Source organism: Callorhinus ursinus, unplaced genomic scaffold (assembly GCF_003265705.2).
Source record: "Callorhinus ursinus isolate GAN/ISIS: 27379988/994484 unplaced genomic scaffold, GSC_fseal_2.0 scaffold32, whole genome shotgun sequence".
Lineage (NCBI taxonomy): Eukaryota > Metazoa > Chordata > Mammalia > Carnivora > Otariidae > Callorhinus > Callorhinus ursinus.
The window spans coordinates 17,119,969-17,139,572 of NW_027397094.1; the positions used below are offsets into that span (position 1 = coordinate 17,119,969).

General features: G+C 43.8%; 1 non-coding gene and 1 pseudogene across 1 annotated transcript; both read right to left on the reverse strand.

The window, feature by feature from the left end:
• Positions 1–9,540: 9,540 nt before the first annotated feature.
• On the reverse strand, positions 9,541–12,070 carry LOC112807775 (cullin-2 pseudogene; annotated as a pseudogene).
• Positions 12,071–18,324: 6,254 nt separating this feature from the next.
• On the reverse strand, positions 18,325–18,431 carry LOC112807944 (U6 spliceosomal RNA). Its single transcript, XR_003204200.1, has one exon. It is a non-coding gene; the product is annotated as a U6 spliceosomal RNA (small nuclear RNA).
• Between the last annotated feature and the right edge of the window lie 1,173 nt (positions 18,432–19,604).

The following is a 19,604-nucleotide window of genomic DNA, read 5'->3' on the forward strand; positions in this document are numbered from 1 at the left end:
TACTAGGAGTTCACATGCATGGTCATTTAATTTTGCAACAGTGCTATGAAGCCCTCCTCATTTTCACAGATGTTCAGGGCAGTTTTCAAATCCTTCACCCATGTGGCCAGCATGTGACCGGTGAGGGCTGATCCCCTGGCCCTAGCGGTCTTGCATGCGTTGTTTTTGTCATGGTGCATAAAAGGCCAATGCCAATGTCTACTGCCAGCAGCACACTCCTCAGGAGAGCATCTAGGGTCACACTTGCAATTATTGGGCTGGAGTCAGGTCTTCTAGTCAAAGATTTCTGGCTTTTCACATAACCTGTGTTCAAGCATCTGAACCACATGAGCAAATTTACCCTGAAAGGTGAAGCCAAGAGTGTAAAGGGGGACCAGTCTCCAGACTGCAGCTCAGTGATGTCTCCTGCAGGTGGGCAGGGAAGAGAACTGGAAACCCCACGCTGGCCAGAACAGACACAGGGTGTCCTTCGGCTGCCATTTGGGCATAAGGAAATCCTGATGCGGTTTAACAAGGTAAAAGTGTAACTTCTGTGTTTTACCCCGATGAAAATAGATTTATAGGTCTTTTTCAGACTATAAAAGTGATACCTGCGGGGTGCCTGGATGGCTCAGTCGTTAAGTGTCTGCCTTCAGCTCAGGTCATGATCCCGGGGTCCTGGGATCGAGCCCGGTATCGGGCTCCCTGCTTGGCGGGAAGCCTGCTTCTCCCTCTGACCCTCCTCCCTCTCCCACTCCCCTCTGCTCGTGAATGTGTGTGTGTGTCCCAAATAAATAAACAAATAAGATCTTTAAAAAAAAGTAATACCTGCAAATTTTACATTTTGAAACAAAACAAAAAAATGGATAAAAAAGGAATAAATCATTTATAATCTCATCAAAAAAGATAGTTTCTTTAATAGATATATTTCATATATTCTTCCAGAAGTTATTCTATTTTTCTAAATATATATGTATGTGTGTATGTACATATACATTATATATGCATAATACATATGTTTATGTATATATGTCTATATATACACATATATGGGTTTTTTAAAACCAAAATATTGTCATACTATACATGTTGTTTGTGGCTGTAGCACTTTGCATCTGGTTGCTCATGCTGTGGGCTGGGTCCTCCCTGGAGACGACCAGAGGTCCCTGTGACATCTAATGAGAGCTGTGCCTACCAGTGGAGGTTCTGTGTCAGGCCCTGAGCATGGAAGGCATGGGGCCGAGTCAACAAAGAAGAGGGTCCCCTCATAAAGCACTGAATGCCCTTTCATTTGGGACCATCTCAACCTCAGAAGTTGGTAGGCTTCTCCCAGTAAGTTATAGCCTAAGATCAATCCAGTTGCAGAGGGGCCCACCTGAGGTGAGGCATAGACTCCCTGCCATGATGGGAGAATCTTGTCATATATGAGGTTGACTTTATCATGAGGCCACTCCTAAGTACCCGAGCCTCTCCTCTGAGATGTTCCTCTTTGACTCAGGGGTAAGTAGACCCTTCGTCTTTGGGCTACTCATCCAAGAAGCCCCAGTGGAAGCATCCAAGGACAAAAAAGCCCAGGAGACGTGTCCACACTGGGTTCCAAAGGCATGGAGAAAAGGAGGAGGCCCGTGTTGGCTTCCATAGCGGGAAACCAGAACTCTGCTCCCTGCAGAACAAAGGATTCTCCCCGCAAATCAAGGGGTTTCAGATGCTGCAGGGCAGCTCAAAAGTGACAACTCCCTACTTCACATGGTCAAATCTTTACCTTAAAATTTTTTATTTACTTATTTTTAATTTTTTTTAGAGATTTTATTTATCCATTCATTAGAGAGAGAGAGAGTGCTCGCAAGCAGGGGGAGGAGCAGAGGAAGAGGGATAAGCAGACTCCGTGTTGAGCGCGGAGCCCAACGCAGGGCTCGATCCCATGGCCCTGAGACCGTGACCCAAGCCGAAACCAAGAGTCGGACGGACGCCCAACCAACTGAGCCACCCAGATGCCCCTCTTTTTAATACAGAGAGGTCTTGTTCCTTCACTCAGTTTCCCTCAATGCTCACATCTTACATTATGTGAGTACAATAGGAAAACCAGGAAACTGATGTTTTCACAATGTGCGTATGTAGATTTGTGTAATAACCATCACAATCAAGATACAGAACTATTCCATTACCAGAAAGATCTGCCTTGTGCTACTCCTTTTTAGTCATACAAACCCCTTCAACTCCACCATCCCTATCCAGTAACAACCAGAAGCCTGAGCTCCATGTAAATACTTTTGCCATTCCGAGAATGTTATATAAATTAGATCATACAGTATTGGATCTTTTGATATTTTATTCACTCGGTAGAATAACCTTGAGATTCATCCAAGTTGTTGAATCAATAACTTATTCCTTGTTATTACTGAGTAATATCCCATGATGTGAATGTCCCATGGTTTCTTAGCCATCACCTCTTGGGGGATGTTCTACTTGTTTCAGCAGAATGTCTCTTCATGTCTTTTGCTCAGTTTCAGACTGGATTGTTGGATTTTTACTGTTTTTATATATTACAGAAACATGCTCATTTTAGATACCTGCTTTACAAATATTTTCTCCCATTTCGTAATTTGTCTTTTTATCCTCTCAACAGTCTCTGGTGAAACATCAAGTTTTTAATTTTGATGAAGTCTAATTTATAGATTTTTTTCTCTTATGAATCATGCTTTCTGCCATGTTTAGACATGATACCTCCCCAATTCCCACATCCAGAAGATCTTCTCATTATCTTCTAAAAGTTTTATAGTTTTATGTTTTTCATTGAATCCATTTAAAATTAATTTTTGCACAAGGTGTGAGGATTAGGTTGAGGGTGTTCTGTTTGGGGCTTATGGCTATCCAATTGCTCCAATACCATTTGTTGAAAAACAATCTTTCCTCCATTGTATTTCTTTTGAACCTTTTTCAAAATCAGTTCACGGTACTTGTGTGGATCTGTTTCTGACTTCTCTATTTTCTTCCATTAATCTATGTGTCAATCCCTCCACCAACACCACTGAATACCTGCTGCTATGGCTGTATAGAAGTCCTTAATATTGGGTAGTGTAATTCTACTTTATTCTTCTTTTAAAAAAATTTCTTTAGCTCCAGGAACATGATATTTTTCTCCATTTAGTTAGCTCTTCTTTGAGTTTTTCTATTAGTATTGTGTAGTTTGGGGCACATAAACTGTATGCGTATTTCCTTAGATTTATACCTAAGTTAATTTTTTGAGAAGTTGTAAATGATACTGAAAATGTGATTTTAATGAATCACAGTTTCATTGCAAGTATGTAAAAATGCCACTGATTTTTATATGATTATCTTGCATCCTGTGGCCTTACTAAACTCACTTAATTTTTTTTTAAGATTTTGTTTAAAGAAATTTTTTGGAATGATTTAAGTAGACGGTCATATCATCTGCACATAGGTTTATTCCTTCCTTTCCAATATGTATGGCTTTTCTTTTCATTCCTTATTGTTTTGACTAGAACTTTCAGTATTATTTTGATGAACAGTGTGGAGAGCAGTCTTGTTTTATATATGACTGTCAGAGGAACACATTGAGTATTTCAACATTGATGTTAGTTGTAGGTATTTGATATTGAATAAATTAATTTTCCTCTTAATTAATACTTTGAATAACTACATTGATTATTCATGGAAGACAAAGGTGCTTCTTAATTGTATTCATGTTCTTTTTCTTTTTCAGAGAAACCACACTTTTGACTCTGATAATTTTGTTTTTAAATTTTTATTATTGAAGTATATTTTCAGGTGTATAGCATAGTGATTGGACAATTCTATACATTACTCAGTGCTCAGCATGATAAATGTAGTCACTATCTGTCATTCTATAACGCTATTGTAACAGTGAATCTATTCCCCAGGCTGGACTTAAAGCTGTATTTTATATCAGCGGCTTTTTTCCCCTAACCTTTCCTGACATACTTAGTTATTCCTCATCGTACATTTGTTCTATAATTCATCTAAATGAGCTGTTACATAATTTTTAAAAAGCACTACTCTGACAAGAGGGGGTATTATGCTAAGTGAAATAAGACAGACAGAGAAAGCAAATACCATATGATTTCACTTGTATGTAGAATCTAAAACCAAAAACAAAAAACAAAACAAATGAACGACCAAAAATGGAAGCAGACTCATTAACACAGAGAACAAACTGGGGGTCACCAGGGAGGAGAGGGGCGGGGGATGGGTGAAATAAAGGAAGGGAATTAAGAGGCACAAACTTTCAGTTATAAAATGATAACTCACAGGGATAAAAAGAACTGCATAAGGAATATAGCTAGTAATACTGTAATCACATGGGATGGTGACAGATGGTAACCACGCCCATCATGGTGAGCACTGAGTAATCGCAGAATCACTATGTCGGACACCTGAAACTAATATAATATTGTATGTCCACCATACCTCAATTTTTAAAAAGTGGATTTCCGATTTAAAAAAAAGCACTACTCTCTCAGGATTATTTTTACTAAATGATGGGTAGATCAGTCACCCTCACCCATCCCCTGACACCCCTCCCCCAAACAAGCCTTGTCAGAGGAGAGGATGCTGGGGTGAGGTGAGTGTCAAGGTTGTCTGTTGTGATCAGCACCAAAATTTTTTAATGCGTTCCACATAGTATCTCTGACCCTTAGTTTCCTTGTGTAAAAAAAAAAAAAAAAAAAAAAAAAAACAAGACAAGCTTGAATAATGTAATGTTTAGGGCACTTCTAGCTTTAAAATTCCACAAACTATACTCAGATTCTAGTTTAAAAAATATAAAAGCTATTGCAGCCACTGATTAATTCCCTTACACACAAAATGATGAAACCCACACAAAATATGCCGTAGCTGGAGTTTGAGATCTTACTAACAACAAAAAATGTGTTTTCTATTCGGTAATGGCCATTTAATCAAAATGGCGGCGTGCAAATGTCCTGCCTCTGTCCATTCTGCTTCCGAACAACAGTCAGCAAATGACAGCTGGGCTCCCCAGAGAGCGTGGCCAGGCCCTGCCCCCCAGCAGCAGGGACATCGGCCGAGCTCTGACTTCATCCTGGACACACTCCCTCTGTCATTTCCCCTCTGCCAACATTCTCTGGAATTCCTCCTTACCCTCCCTAAAAAATGTTCTATACTCTCACCGTATTAACATTGTCTTTATTTTCTGTTTTCTGATGTCTTGACACCTGGGGTCCTGTTGACCCTGGAGGGACTGTCCCTGCAGGACTAATCGATTCCCAGAGACAATAAACAACCAGCCTGAGAGTGGGCCTTTCACATACAAGCCAACCAATCGGAGCCTGCACCCCAGCGCCTTCTCCACAAGCTCTCACTGTTCTTCTGCCCTAACCATCCAGGGCCAGGTCCCAGGCCACCAGGGAAAGCCAATCTGTTGGCCTTCCAGTACCTAGAGAATAATAAAACCCACATGAAAACACCTCACTTCCTTCCTGTTCCTTGGAGGGCCTATATGAGTTGGATGCCAAAGGCATGCTCTGTCCCCACATCCCTGAAAGGGCTTTTCACACCGACCTCTGCACTTGTCATGGTGTTGGCCGGGTCTGCCAAGGCGGCAAACAAAGCCTGGCTGCACCTTTGCAGCTGCCCTCGTTAGTGGCCGTGAGGGAGCTCCATGGGTCTCTTCCTGGATTGCATCTGTCCATTCTGCATCTGCAGTAAGACCAGAGCCCCTTCTCAAGCCTGACGTAGGACTTTGACTGTACATTGTTTACTGCGTGGAATGATGAGGCCACGCCCTCACCCCCCCCTTCTTCCCTCTGTACTTGGCCTCTTGGGTTTGTAGGTCTGGACCCTTTATCTGAGCAGCAAATCCCTACCCAGCCCCTCTCTCGGACCCACGTGATACCTCCTTGCAGGTCCTGCCTGCCTTGCGCTTCTCGGCCAGGCAAGCAGCACCCGACACCCAGCTTGGTAAGGCAAGGAGGCCCCACGGGTGGAATCAGCTTCCCCATGCATCTCGAGACCTCCAGGTTTGCCAGTAGGACTGAGAACTTGACTTGTTAGGACATCAATGAGTCAGAATCCCTCACAGAAACTCAAAGCACCAAGCACAGACCTTGGAAACATGGGCTACTTGATACCCTACAGTCAGGGGACTCACTCTCCACTTCTATGGCCAAAGGAACTCACACCCACTTGATCCTCAAGGCAACCTTTGCCCCTGCCGGGGCGGGGGGATAGGGGGTGTCAGTGCATTGAGGCACTAAACTTCCATCTTAATGTGTATAGCCCTTTACAGTTTGCAGGTTTCTCCTATTTGCTGTCTCATTTCAGCCATAGAAACAACTAGAAAACAATTACGCAGCAACATAAAGCAATGGTTGATGACACTACTATAAAAGTTAAGTTTTCTAATGAGTTAGGCAAAATATTGAGGAAAAGAAAGACTTTATTTAGTTTTAAAAAATCAATTCATGCAGGGGTGCCTGGGTGGCTCAATGGGTTAAGCATCCGACACTTGATCTCAGCTCAGGTCTTGATCTCAGGGTCATGAGTTCAAGCCCCATTTTGGGCTCCATGCTGGGCATGGACCCTACTTAAAAATAAAATCAATTCGTAATACAAAGGCAGCTTTCTTCCTATGCCCCCCAAGTGTTTCTCAAGATCAAAAGAGTTCTTTAATAATAATGACTAATGTTTGTATTTGCATAATAATTTATAGCTTACAAAGTATTTCCAAGTACATTTTCTTATTTAATTCTTGCCAAAAAAAAAAAAAAAAACAAACCCCAACCTAACGCAAGATTGGTGCTTTGTCCCCATTTTATGAATGAGGAAATTGAGGCTCAGGGAGTCAATATTTTCGGCTGAGCATTCACTACCAGTTTAATGAAAGCAGATGTTATAAAGTGTTGAAACGAAAAAGCAAGCTCATTTATGGCCTCATTACAAAGTTCCACTCTGGCTTCCTGTTCTTCAACACTCCCCTGACTGGTGAATTCTGTCCCTGGGCTGCCTTCCCCACTGCAGTGGTCCAGGCACAACCTTGGGACACACGGTCTGAGAAGTTGGAGACACGACCCTTGATGGGAGGGGACGCAGGAGACATGGTGCCTGGGGACCCAGGGATGCGGCTCCAACAGCAGGGGAACCATCCACAAAGTGTGAAATGCAGCTCTTTGGGGGAAACCACACAGACAATACCCAAAACAAACCTGAGCTTCCAACAAAGCTGAATGAGAGAGTAAGTCTAGTCTCATTGCATGGGGTTGTGCTTAGAATATGATGCTGTTACCCTGGCTAAGGGCTTTGGATACAGAGCAACTCAAACATCTGCTCATTATTGCTCCCTGCTCTCTCCCATGACCAGCATCATGCTGAAGACTCATGAGGGAACCCACCCTCCTCACAGTCTCTATGAGTGGGGGCGGCAGACCCCACAGTGACCCCTGGAGGGAAGACACACACCTACCTCACCCTCCTGCACCCCAAAAGGAAGAGGGCCACCAGGGTAGGAGCAAAGGGAAAGGCTAAGGGCTGCCGTCACTCCCTGGAGGTCCGCTCGCCTTTTCCTCCCCAGAATGGCTCTAAGGTCAGTGTTGGGAAAGAGTTTGTGCTTTGGCTTATTTTAGTAGACAATTGCATTATGTGTTGAGACCGTTTCAATAAGTAGGTGGGCCTGAAGATGTGCAGGCCTTAATATTTTTTCTCTCCGCACCATGGGCCGTGTCCATGCCCCTCTGCATCCGTGGCTACACCAGGACCTGGGCCCTTAGAGAGACTGAACCTAAGGGTAAAAATCAATTCCAAATTCACATTCCCCCAGGGAGAAGGGAATCTATAATTGTTGTTGTTTTTTTTTTTAACAAGGCTGATTTCACACATCACACACAGCCTGAGGCCGTGTGGATAAGGTGGTTGGAGCAGGGAGAAAATACACAGCCAGGCTGCTGAGTCCCCTCCCCGCCCTCCCCACCAGCCACAGGAGAGCAGCTGAGCCTCTGGAAGTGACAGGGCTCTAAATAGAGAGAAAATTTCGCACATATGCTCGGCCGATTTTCAAAAGAAGAAATCATAAAGTACTTGTGCTAGCAAGTAGCCTTCCTTGTATTACTTCTCAAAGCCCGCTGGATTTAACCCCCTGTGGCTGCCCGGCTGCTGGAGTGAAATCATAAACAATGCCCTTATTCTGCCCTTAAGAGGCTATTGACCATCTTTGCGGTCAGGTTAGGGAAAATACTCTTCGGGGAAGTTGAGGGCTTTAGCAACTCCTGGTTCAATTTAATCGTAAACAATTAGAACAACTGTACAGTTGCAGCTATACTAGTTTGTTGGGGCCACAACAAAGTAACAGCCCGGGCTGCTTGAACAACAGGATGTTATCATCTCCCAGATCTGGAGGCTGAAGTCCAAGGTCACGGTGTTGGTTCCTTCGAAGGCCTCTCTCCTTGGCTTGTTGATGGCCGTCTTCCGCCCGCGTCTTCACGCAGTCTCCCCTCTGTGTGTGCCTGTGTCCAAATCTCTTCTTAGAAGGACACAGATCGTGTTGGACGAGGGCCCAGTCTAATGACCCCATTTTAGCTTAATCACCTCTTTAAAGACATGACATCCAAGTAGGGTCACATTGTGAGGTCCCGGGGATTAGAACATCAACATACATATCTGAGGAAAGGACACATTTTTGGCCCTTGTCACCAACCATAAGCTATTCTTCACATGAAAGGAACAATTTATATGTTTCTCCTTCCAAACACATGTAAGCCTACATAGAAGTCTTTGGTTCCCTTTCTTCAACAACATTCTTTAGTAATTTTATGAGTATTATTTACATCTAAATGGACTTCAAGTTTATCTTTGGCAACTTACTGAATTTTTTTGTTTTGTTTTGTTTTGTTTTTAGATTTTATTTATTTATTTGAGAGTGAGAGAGAGAACATGAGAGAGGGGGAGGACCAGAGGGAGAAGCAGACTCCCCACTGAGCAGGGATCCGGATGCAGGACTCGATCCTGAGACTCTGGGATCATGATCTGAGCTGAAGGCAGTCGCTTAACTGACTGAGCCACCCAGATGCCACGATTTTTGTTTTAATCTATAAAAGGGGTAGACCATAACATACTCTCGGGCTTTGGGCTCTTCCAATTCCTCAAACTTAAATACAAGACAACACAAAAGTAGAGCCCCACAAAACAGGCAAGCAGTCTGACAGGGCAGGAGAGATCAGGAGCGTTGCAGTTCCCAGACCCAGTGCCCAGGGGCTCTGTCTGGTGTTCCTGTGCAAGCTTGGGCGACTGGGACCTGATATCCCCGAGAGTCAGTTCTCCCTCTTCAGAATCACCCTGCCCTCTGAGGTCCTTAGGATGACCTAATGAGATATCGTAAAGCAATGAAATCCTAAGGGGTGAGAGTAACATCTTTTTATTTTTTTATTTTTTAAATTTCTTTATTTTTTTTATTTGACAAGCAGCATTATCATGTTTGTCATTTTAATGTAGATACAATTATTGGGTTATCTGTCATATTACAATATTTAAGTTTTTTATTTTATGTCCTTTAAGGTACATTAAAAAAAATTTCCACATTTCAGCAATACTTCACTCATTCTTTTAATAAAGTTTTAAGAAATGTCATAATGACATGAGCTTGAAATATCTCTAGGCATTTTCTCTGATGCTCATGACATGGCACTCGTGATGTTGTAAACAGGAGAAAAACAGGGGCTGCCAAATGACCAAATTATGGAGGCACAGGCCTGCTTTTTCCCACAGGAACACACCAAATGGTGATGGCAATGATCTTCTCACACCCACCCTAGAGGAGAGCGACATCGCGCTACGTAACTGTATTCATCTGCTGAAGCTTGGCTGTGTTCGATGTACTGTTCATCTATCAGAACTTCAATACACTTCTTAATCATGCTGATACTAGGATTAAACCTAGCTCTTGACTGGCTAATCACCCCTTGAATAAGGGCATTATGACGAAGTCCTTTCCGTGCTTTCATGATACAAACTATAGCAGCCTGGAGATACATTTTCCAGTCCTCATCTATAGCACTTCTCATCTGCTCCATTTCCTGTGGTGTGTCTTTCTGCATTGATGTAGTAATTTTAAATTTTGTTCTTTTATTGCTAAAGTTCATATTTAATGAAAATGAAGGTTCTGCATCAATGTCTTCCTTTTCTGAATCATGGTTAATCATTTTCACATCAAGTAATGATTTGATTGTTTTTGTCAGTTCCTTTTCATTCATCTGAGTGCTGTCCTGAAGCTCTTTATAGCTGACAGTTTCACTGTTGTTAGAGGCAAGAAGAACTGCCATTTGGTATGTGGTAACCATGGCTACATATGGTTTGCCCAAATAGTTCATTTTAACTTCACCTGTACAGAGATAATGTAACCATGTCAGTTTCCTTCCACTGAAATGCTGGCTGTAAAATAATTCACACATCTGTACACTTTTTTCCAATTCCTGGGGAATTGCAAATGTAGATGAAGGAGACTGAACAAGAGGCCATGCACCAGCCTGTGGAACATATATTTGAAAACTAATTCCCAAATCTCTTACTGTGTCTTGATTTTTGATAAAATCGTTAAATTTATTGTTGAGATCGGCACTGACACTCATATCTGTATACATCCGATGTAGCTTGCTGGTAAATTCATAACCACAGGCTTGCTTTAATTTATTGATCATGGCTTCTTCAGAATCCATAGACACAGATAACCCGTGAATTAAACGTTTTGCCAGCATTCTTGCATAGAACTTTTGAAAAACATCCTTATCATCAATATACTTGAAAACGGTAATGAAGCTCATGCGTTTGTCCTCTACTTCATTCTCGGACATCCCCTTTGGTGACTTCTTTAATAAGTTGTCACAGTACTCAGCAAGCAGTTCAGGTGCTTTGCAGACTTGGGTTCTCTGTAATTTACAACTGATGTAAGGGCCTTATCCAAAGCACTCATAAAGTGCTGATCACCATTTAAGACAGTGTTGATAAGTCAAACAAATTTACCATGTACTTCCAAAACTGACTCCACAAATAGTGTTGGCATATTTTCCTGAGTAAGATTGCTGGTTGCTCTAAGGCCCTCATCATGGATATGATTTTGCAGCTCCTGAATCATGAGGTAAACCAGTGGACACAGCATGAAATAAGACATACATATTTGCCATGTCATTTTTTTTTCTCTTGTCGGATATTTTGACATTCTGCATGTAGGAACTGTAAGTGGTCTGCTACCATTTGTTGCTGACATTCATGAATCACTTTAGTATATGAACTTGGATGCAAGTACTTTTGACATCGAATTTCTTCATCTTTTAATCTACCTAGAACCTTTTCCATATACTGTGAGCAGTTTGATTCTTGTAATAAATTTGAAGCTTCTTGCTTGTAATACTCTCCTGTTTCAGTCAGAAAGGGAGACTCAAAGATTTCCTGATAAAACTTTAAGGGGAATTTTTTCTTATACTGTTCAACATGAACAAAGGAGTTAATAACCCCATGGATTACTTTCTGGTTTGGGTCTTCTCCACCATGATCATTTTTTATTTCTCGGAGCAACATTCGGATAAGGATGGTCTGAAGTGGTTCAACCATCAATTTCCTCCACCTATCCAATGCTAGCTCTTCTATTTCCATAAGTGGTTCATTCATATCTATACCACCATAGCCATACTGAAGGTCAGCTTCTGCCAATTTATTCTTTTTAATAAACTGGGTGTTGAGATACCTATACAAGCAGTCCATATAGTCTGCGCCTTTGCTATATTCCTCCCAATACCTATGATACATAACAAGTACTTGCTCTTCAGACTCCAGAACTCTCTTGTGCAAATGCCGTACATGATTTTCCAAAAAAAATCTTAGTTTCTGTATAAAGTCTTTCTCCAAGGGGTTCAGGATAGGCTACACATAAAGCATAGATATCTGAGAAGCGATCGTTCCATGTTGCTCTTATGACGTATTCCAACATGACAACAGCTTTGATTGTCGTTAAAAGTTTGTTCCATATTTCATCAAAATCTACTACTCTTGGTTTCAAAGACATTGTGCAAGTTTAGTGTTGAAATCTTCTGCAGAAGCGGGACTAGGGACAGGAGACGGGGTGGGGGGGCAGCCCGAAGGAGTGAAGGACGAAGCCCCCGGCGAGGAAGATGGGTGGCAGCGGCTGTCAGCTCGCGTTCCCCAGCTCACAGCGCTGCCATTACTGTGCGCCTAGGCTGCCTCCCCGGCCGGCCGCCAGCACCGGCCCAGGAGACACAGGGGTGGGGCACATCTTTTTATTTTTATTTATATTATTTTTTAAAGATTTTATTTATTCATTTGAGACACAGAGATACAGAGAGAGAAAGAGAGAGAGAGCATGAGCAGGGAGAGAGGCAGAGGGAGAGGGAGAAGCAGGCTCCCCGCTGAGCCAGGAGCCCGATGTGGGGCTCGATCCCAGGACCCTGGGATCATGACCTGAGCCGAAGGCAGACACTTAACCATCTGAGCCACCCAGGTGCCCCGAGTAACATCCTTTTAAATGGCATTTTTCTGTGATTCTTCAAAGTCCGGCCAAAATTCCCTCCACCTCCAAAAATGCTAAGCCAAGCCCTCCTGATACTCCCCAGGCAGTCTTCCCTTGAGACCTGCCCCAGCTGCAACTGCTGCTTAGCAGGTCATCCCAAAACATAAGGGGGTCAGACACCCGTTCTTGATGCTACGATGCCGAGTCAGGGATGCCACAGGGCACAGCAGGGATGAATTGTCTCTGCTCCCTGACATCGGGGCCACAGCTGGAGAGACCGCCACAGCAGTGACTGGAAATGTCCACAGCTGTCTTCTCTTACTGAAAGTTTCCCTGCTGGAAACCTCCCACCCAGTCTGGTACCTAGACTGGGTAGACTGGAAAGTTCGGCTCAGTGGGGGCTGTTGACAGGGGCACCTAGACACAGACTCCCTGTGGGGCCCGGACTTGCCACAGCATGGAGGCCTCCAGACTCCACAAACCAATGTCCCAGCAAATGGTGTGGAAACAGCATCGCTCCGCATCGTCCAGCCACTCCTGCCATTCTGTAGGTTGAAAAAGAGTCGCCACCCACTCCAATGCAAGAGAAGGGAACAAAGACCCCAAGTCTCCATGGAGGGAGTGTTTGTAGCAATATTTAATAAACCCACACAAGACTCTTGGGCAGAAGGAGGTCCCCTCTGGTCCCTGAGAGGAATGTTGTCCTCACTTTGGCTTGGGGCAGAGGGAGGGAGAACACTCAGAAGTGAATGAGTTTTGCCCTGCTCTACGGGAAACTAAATGCATTATTTTATTCCTTCCAAAGACATGCAGGATCCTCCACCACAGGTCTAAAAGAGGCCTGGTGACAAAGAGGGGAGGGATATAGAGGCACACTCCCCACCCCCCAGGCAGGTGAGCTTCCTGGTGTCAGAAAGGACCATCACCAGGACCCCACCCCTGCTCCTCCCAGATTTCCGGGCTGGCGCTGACTACGGAGGTGCCCACCTGCAGAAGTGGAAGGCTTTGGTTAAAAAGAAAATGGGGAAATACATTTTCTTTTATACAAAGGTGACCTATAAAGTGCATTACACAGCTCACCATATTTTATGACTTGATTTGAACATTGTATTTTGTGGGTCTGTGTCATACTCTCAAACACCAGATTCTAAGCCGCCATTCTGGCTAAGATTTTCAGGGAAGGAGATTCCAGAAGGTTGCTTACTTGGGCATGTTTTCCCCCAGAAGCAGCACTGCCTGGAAGCTCCTAGTGTCTACGGCACTAACACAGCCAGTACAAAACTCCGTGGTCCAGTAGGAGTATTGTCATTTCCAGGACACACCCCACCCCCAGGGGTAGGTGTGTGTGGGGGGGGGAATGGCCAAGCACCGTGACTTACACAGCTTTTCACTCCCCTCTTCCTTCCCTCTCAGTGACCCCCCCCCCCCGCTCCACCATTAGCATCGTATTTATAAAAGGAGAGAGACTAATGTGTATTGGGTGATGCTGTGGCATCCCCCTCCTCGCTGGCTTGTGTCCCTTGTCACTCTACTTCTCTCCTTCCTTGAGGCTTTCCCAGCTCAGCCTCCTGCCCTCCTGGTCGCAGGATGTAGACGCCGGCCACCAGCAACTAGGACCTGGGCTCGCAGCAACCCCAGAAGAGGGGAGGAAGCATGTTTATTTCCCACCACCCGCAACAGCCCGCACCCCGTCTGGGGATCCCCCCGCTCTGCTGACCCCTCCTGCTTACACGGGATAACCCAGCCAAACACAATCACCATAATCCCTCCAGCTCCCAATATGGATCAGCATTGCTTGATTAAACATATCTGTTTAAAGTAAAAGCCTCATTAATATCCAGGGTTGTAAGCCCATTTCACTTGGATCACTGCGGGCCTATTTGATTTGATTTATTCTTCTGCCCGGCTGCCATCCTTAGTCACCTCTCCACTTAATTTAGCATCCAAACTAGATGTGCCTGTCTCGTCGGGTGTCCACTCTAGAGGGGCACCAAGTCTGGAGGGCCCCCCCAGTCCCGTTTTTGCCATCTTTCAAATGGCCCTCCTTTCTCTCCTGGGCAGAACATACTCAGGATATTTCAACCCCGGAAAGAGGAGGAAAACAAAACCAGGCACCATAGAGCAAATCAAGGCTTGGTTCCTACCCGGGCCATGAGGGAAACTGTCCTTAACGCATGGAATTCAAGTTAAGTCTACGCTGGTCCTGGCTTCTCCCAGGGATCCTCACTGACATCTCACGGGATTGTTGGGACAGTCTCCCCAAGGAGAGATGGGCAGGGGGGTGGGGATGGTGCCTCTCTAGTCCCATGCATACTGTTGAAATCTTCTCTGCAAGGTCACAGCTCATACCTGTCATCTCAGCTGGAGTGCAGGATTCTGTCCACCTACCTCCCTGGATGTCTTGCAGTCTTGAACTTCTTTGGAGAAGAGCCCCGTGCTAGGCACTATCCTGATTAACCTTCTCCACATAATCCTGGGTTCCACAGTTTTCCAGATAAGAACACAGTGGGGGGGAAAAGTCACTGCCACGCTGCCCCCCTGCTAGTCCCCGGATCAGTGACTCTCAAAGTCATGGGGTGGTGGAGACAGAGTGCTATCTCTTGCTAGAAGGTTCTGATTCACCTCCCTGAGGGTTTCTCCATCCCCTCCAATCTCCTTAGGAAATGATTGCTAGGGGAGAGGGGTCATTCCAGGGAGAACCAGACATGTCCTTTCAGGTGTGTTGAGGACGTTTGGGAGGATTCTGCAGGTGGTGAGGTATGTGTGTGCTGGAGGGGCCTGTCTTCTCCCTTCCCCTCTACTCTCTGAGATGTATTGGGGGAAATGTGTAGGAAAGTAATGTCCATGCATCTTAATTCTTCCGATGCAGATGTTGAGGTGGGCACTAAAAGTCCGCTTTCTAACAGGAAGGGGTGGGGTACAGACACTCAACCTCTTTCTCCCCGCAAATCAATGCCACACGAGTCTAGGTAAATTGGGTGCCTCTCCTCTATATCTTTGAACCGTGAAAAGTCAATGCGGCATGGAACCGAGGACAGGTAGCGAACTAAGGTGGCTCAAAAGACTTGCAGGGATGACAAATGGGTTTCAGTGGGGGGTAGGAGCTGCTGAGGGTTCAACGATTATCAGTCATCAGTAAGATTTGGGGATGATTTCATGTGACAAAAGGAATTAGAGTTGATTTGAGATTACAGCAAGATCAATTCACATTACCTTACTTGCCTTCAAAACACACCATGAATGGGAGGGAAGGAAAGGAAGGGCCACGTGCACCTGTAGTCCCCACCCCATGCCAAGGAGGCTGTCCCCCCAGAGGCACCCAGAATGGGGCTAATGATGATGCATCATTGCAGAGCTTTCTTTCCTCACACAATTTTTTTTCCTGTTTCATCAAAATCTAAGTGCATCCATTGAACCTCGTCACGAGTGGGGACTCCATCCATCAGGTATGACAGAACAGGGAAAAAGATGATGAGATGTGCTGGTCTGGGTATTTTCTGAAAGCTGCCTTCTGACCTGCAGTGGGGGAGAGGGGCTAGCCTTGGAACCAGGTGGAGAGAAAGGTGGTGGTGTGCTGCCCACCCTCACTTGCACAAACCAGTTGAAAACCAAAGGAAGGCCCTTTCATCTCATCACAGAATCGCCTCTGGAAAACACTGACAAGCTGCCAACATTGCTTTCCAGCGGTGAGGTGGAAAGAATGTGGTGTTTGGGATGGAAATGAGTCAGGTATGCTGGAACACAGCCCTGTGCTCTGCCAGAGATGGTCCTGTATATTTTCACGGGGATGAGAGAACGTCGCTAAACCCTAAACTATGTCTTATTGATGTCTCACGAAAGACTTAGGTCCATTGTCCATGCTACGAAAGGAAGCTGGATGCCGATGGAAGTTATGGGACAGCTAAAGCCCCAAAGCTACTCTTTTGCTCCCATAACGGCATGGCTCCAAAGCCAGAAGGCAATTTTGGATTCTTCTCTTACTACCACCATGACATGTCTTTCATTTGGCAAACACGTGCTTTATTTTTTTTTAAGTTTTAATTTAAATTCCAGTTAGTTAACATGGAGTGTAATATCAGTCTCAGGTGTACAAGCCAGTGATTCCACACTTCCATACATCACCCGGTGCTCATCACAAGTGCCTTCCTTAATCCCCATCACCTGTTTCTCCTCTCCCCGCAACCACCCCCCGCCCAACGACCATCAGTTTGTTCTCCGTAGTTAAGAGTCTAGACAAACGTGTGCTTTAAATGTACTACGCCCAAGAAACCACAGTAAGCTTTAGCCAAATGCCAGGGGAATTTGAGATTTTGCCCCACAGGAATTAGGACCACGATGGGCTGGCAGCAAACGTATGCGCCCATCAGATTACCCTCTGCCTACAACCTTCCCACCCCTTGGCACTTGGAGTGGCTACCAGCATATCCATCTGTTCCAACACTTGCCACTGGTCCTGAACAGGGCTTCCTGGACTGACCTCCATCCTGTAACCAGCAGGAGTTCTCCATTGATGACCCAGCTTTGTCCCGCATCATTGTTGCTATAGTGACAGTCACTCATGAATGCATTAGCAGAAAAATAACAACTTTCGAGCAGGTGTACAGTCCTGGCAAGGCATACCCTCACTGGCTTGTAAAGTTCTCTGGTTTTCCCCAAGACTTTTCTTTCCCCCAAGACTTAAATTAGGAACCAAGATGTAACGCTAAGAACACGATTTCCCTAGCAACCAGAGAAATGCTCTTCCTTCCTGTTGGGAGAGGCTAAAAATAACATTGCATGTACCACTGTAACCAGCTGGAATCTCCAAATCATCTCCTGTAACATCCCCCTGGTCATAGCAGATGCCTAACGCCCTGCCTCACCTCTCATCAAGGTGACCTCTCTAAGGCACAAATGTCATTCCTGCATAGAAATCATTCAGGCTTTCCTTTTGTCAAGGGAGGGGAAAAGTCAGAGATAGCTTGACATTGTGGGCAGGGGCAGGGCTCCCTTCTTACTTCTTTCCAGCATGGCACCAGTGTTCTAGGCATCAGCAATTGCCCAAGATTCTCTTATCAGACCGTGTGTCTGCCTGTCTGGCTGCCTGCCTTCTCTCCTTCCCTCCTTCCTTTTGATATAATTAACATACAATAATATAAAAAAAAATCCTGAGGGATCAGTACAATGAGTTTTGACAATTGTATCTGTGGAGCAAGATACCGAACATTTCCAGTGCTCTAGAAAGTTTTCCCGTGTCCCTTTCCAGTCAACCTACCATCCTCCTACCCCAGAGGCAACCATTTTCTGATCTTTATTGCCACAGATGAGTTCTGTCTGTTCTGGAACTTCATAAATGGAATCATATAGAAAATACTATTTTACGCATTCCATTGTGTGAATATGCCACAATTTTTTTTATTAGTTTCAGAGGTGCAATTTAGTGATTCATCAATTGCATACAACACCCAGTGCTCATTACATCAAGTGCCCTCCTTAATGCCCATCCCCCAATTACCCCATCCCTCCCCCACCTCCCCTCCAGCAGCCCTCCATTTGTTTCCTGGAGCTCAGCGTCTTTTATGGTTTGCCTCCCTCTCTGTTTTCATCTTATTTTATTTTTCCTTCCCTTCCCCTATGTTCATCTGTTTTGTTTCTTAAAGTCCACATATGAGTGAGCTTATATGGTATTTGTCTTTCTCTGACTGACTTATTTTGCTTGGCATAATATACTCTAGCTCCATCTACGTCACTGCAAATGGCAAGGTTTCATTCTTTTTGATGGCTGAGTAATATTCCATTTTGTGTGTGTGTGTGTGTGTGTGTGTGTGTGTGTGTGTGTACATCACATCTTTTTTATCCAAAAAAATATGGAAAGCTTTACAAATTTGCATGTCATCCTTGTGCAGGGACCATGCTAATCATCTCTGTATCATTCCAATTGTAGTATAGGTGTTGCTCAGGTGGGCACTACGCCACAGTTTTAAAATCTACTTTTCTGTTGATGAACATTTGGCTGTTTTCAGTTTGAGATTATCATGAATAAGGCTCTTAAGAATATTTTTATATTAGTCTTTTTGTGGATGATCGGTTATTTCTCTGGGGCAAATGCCTAGAATTGGAACTGTTGGGTCACGGGGTAGCTGTCTGCTTAACTTTACTAGATTTTCCCAGATGGTTCTCCAAACTGGCTGTACCTTTTGACTCTTTCATCATCCAATACGAGAGTCTAATTGCTTTACATCCCCACTAACATTTGGTGTTGTCATTGTTTTTTTATTTTACCATTCTGGGTGGGTGTGTAATAGTATCTCATTGTGGTTTTAATTTGCATTTTTCTAACAATTAAAAATGTGAGTATATTTTCATGTACTTATTGGCCACTTGTATATTGTCTTTTGTGAAGTATTTTGTCCATTTAAAATATTGAATTATCTTCTTATTAATGTATTATTAATATATTCTGAATATAAACATTTATCAGGTATATGTTCTGCAAATAGTTTTCGCCTGTCTGTGGTTTATCTGCTCATTTTCTTAATGGTAACTTTGATGGGCAGAAATTTTTAATTGTGATGAAGTCCAATTTATCAGTTTTTTTATGTTAGGATTTGTCTTTTTCGTGTCTTCTCTCAACAATCCATATCTAACTGAAAATTGCAAAGAATTTCTCTTGTATTTTTTTCTAGTAGCTTTATGGTTCTGTTTTTTTTTATGTAGACTTTTGATTCATCTCAAATTATTTTTTTATTTGTTCAGTGAGACAAGAATTTACTTTACTTTTTTTCCCCATAAGAATATTCAGTATTTCCAGCACTATTTGTTGAAAGAATTTCCTGTCACCATTGAATTATATTGGTACCCTTGTCTGCAATAAGTTGACTGTAAAAGTAGAGGTCTATTTCTGGACTCCCTTTTCTTCCATTGACCTGTGTGTTTTTCCCTACACAATACCACACTGACTTGATTATTGTGTTTATAGCAAGTCTTGAAATGATGTAGTGTAAGTTCGTCAACACTCTTCTTCAAGATAATTTTGGCACTTCTAGGTCCTCTGAATTTCCATAAAAATTTTAGAATTAAATTTCCTATTTCTTCCCCCAAAACCTGCTGTAATTTTGGTAAGCATTCCATTGGAACTATA